Source organism: Leptonychotes weddellii, unplaced genomic scaffold (assembly GCF_054177405.1).
Source record: "Leptonychotes weddellii isolate Sample4059 unplaced genomic scaffold, ASM5417740v2 HiC_scaffold_6127, whole genome shotgun sequence".
Taxonomy (NCBI): Eukaryota; Metazoa; Chordata; class Mammalia; order Carnivora; family Phocidae; genus Leptonychotes; species Leptonychotes weddellii.
In genome coordinates, this window is record NW_028029853.1 from 3,633 (window position 1) to 5,886 (window position 2,254).

The following is a 2,254-nucleotide window of genomic DNA, read 5'->3' on the forward strand; positions in this document are numbered from 1 at the left end:
CAGGGGTTGTCCCTGCCCCCCTGAACTTTTAAATTAGACACAGTGGCCTTCTGGCAGGGGTGTGTGCTGCTGGAGCTTCCCAGAAATCATCTCTTTTTTTCCCAATAAAAGTCCTGATTTCCCCCATTATAAGGGGCATAGGATCTTCATAATACGTAAGGTGATGGCTTATATTTTTGCTTTCACTACAAAAATATATATTTAAGATTCAAACTTTCTTTATTTTTAAATTTCTTAGAGTTTTTCTTAAAAGATTTATTTATTCGACACAGAGAGAGAGAGCACAAGCAGGGGGAGCAGCAGGGGCAGAGGGAGAAGCAGGCTCCCCGCTGAGCAGGGAGCCTGATGCGGGGCTTGGTCCCAGGACCCCGGGATCATGACCTGAGCCGAAGGCAGACACTTAACGACTGAGCCACCCAGGCGCCCCTAAATGTCTTAGTTTTTAATGTAAAAGTAATCCACGTACAGGTTTAAAATATCAAACTATGCAGAAGATTATGCAGTGAAAAGTAAGTCTCCCTTCTCCCCTGACCCTCAGTCCGCATTTCTCCTTCCTAGAGGAGACCGGCTACCATTTTTATGAATATCTTTCCAGAAATAGTCTATGCAAAGACAAACAGATCTGTAAATTGAGGGTCCCCACTTTTACAAAAATGGTTGCATGCTTTTTTAAAAAAAGCATTTTAGAAAAATGCTTTTTTTAAAATTGAGATTTTAAAAAGAACTGTAGATGCACATGCAATTATAAGAAACAACCCAGAGAGATCCATGTACCCTTTACCCAGTTCTCCCCAGTGGTAACATCTTGCAAAACTGTTCTACACTATTGCAACCAGGATATGGTCATCGATACATTCCATCCACATAATTCAGATTTCACTTTTCCTTGTGCTCCTTTATGTGTATCCAGCTCTGAACAATCTTATCACATGTGCAGATTCATATATTCACCGCCACAGTCAAGACAGAACAGCTCCATCACCACAAACATCTCTTTTGGAGATGCTTTTATAACCATACCCATCTCCCTCCCAGCCCCTTCCTCATCCTGAACCCCTGGCAAACTACAAATCCATTCTCCATTTCTAATATTTTGTCTTTTCTTTTAATTTTATTTTTTTCATACATTACAATTCTATTTTTGTGTATACATTTGTTTAACAGTCACTGAATTTCTAGGCCAGGTTCAGGTAACTGAAGGGCCTTTATAATTAGCTTATATTGTCTAGATCCAAGGTATGCTGCAAACATAGTCTGGAGCAGAATGAGAAATAACATCTTTCTAAAGACAGGCTTAGAAATTCTAGTCCAGTAAGTTAAGGTGTTTCCTTTCTCTGGTAGCGGGGCTGACTTGTATCTGGCTGCTAGGCCACCATTCATAGGTAGAGCCAAGATAACAGGGTACAGAGCACCAAAAACGAGACCAACCAATCCACCCCATGTTATGGTACTGGTTTCACAATTCAAATCACCTGTATTCAAAGGTAAACTTATAAAACCTTTGTAAGCTATGAGCGCAGTCAAAAATGGGATCACTGCCATTGGTAAGCCAGTGGCTATATGAGCATGTGTCACATTTAGGATGCGTTGAAAAAGACCATTTGCTATTAGACCACAGAGACCAGCATTAAGTCCAACATATGTTGATCCATGTTCAAACAGATTCCTTTCTGCTTCTGGGAGTTGCTTAATTTTTCTGGTTATGATATTGAAAATTAAGTCTTCCTTGACAGTATCATCTGGTTCATGATTTTCCATCTTGAGCCTTAAAATATTTTTCAATAATAGATACCTTTTTTCCGGGACGCCAGTACCTTATGCTCTCCTCGCAGCAGTCGGTGCCTCCACCTGGCCTCGGCGACCACGATGGGGCTCGCTCCAACCTTTGCTCACCTACCCTGAGTGCAGCCATCTTTGGCTGACACGTGACTCGAGTCCTCTTTTCTTTTAATTTTAATTTTAATTTTTTAAAGCAATCTCTACACCCAGTGTGGGGCTTGAACTCACAACCCTGAGATCAAGAGTTGCATGCTCTACTGACTAAACCAGCCAGGTGCCCCCAAAATTTTGTCTTTTCAAAAATGTTATGTAAGTGGAAGCATACAGTAAGGAACCTTTGGTATTGGCTCTTTTTCTCCAAGCATAATTTCCTGGAGATTCATCTAAAGTGTTGTATGTCTGAGCAGTTCATTCCTTTTTTTTTTTTTATGGTTTTATTTATATATTTATTTATTTGAGAGAGAAAAAGAGCATG

General features: G+C 40.3%; 1 pseudogene; it reads right to left on the bottom strand.

Moving 5' to 3' along the window:
* Window positions 1–1,126: 1,126 nt before the first annotated feature.
* On the bottom strand, window positions 1,127–1,919 carry LOC145719658 (transmembrane protein 126A pseudogene; annotated as a pseudogene).
* Window positions 1,920–2,254: the final 335 nt, after the last annotated feature.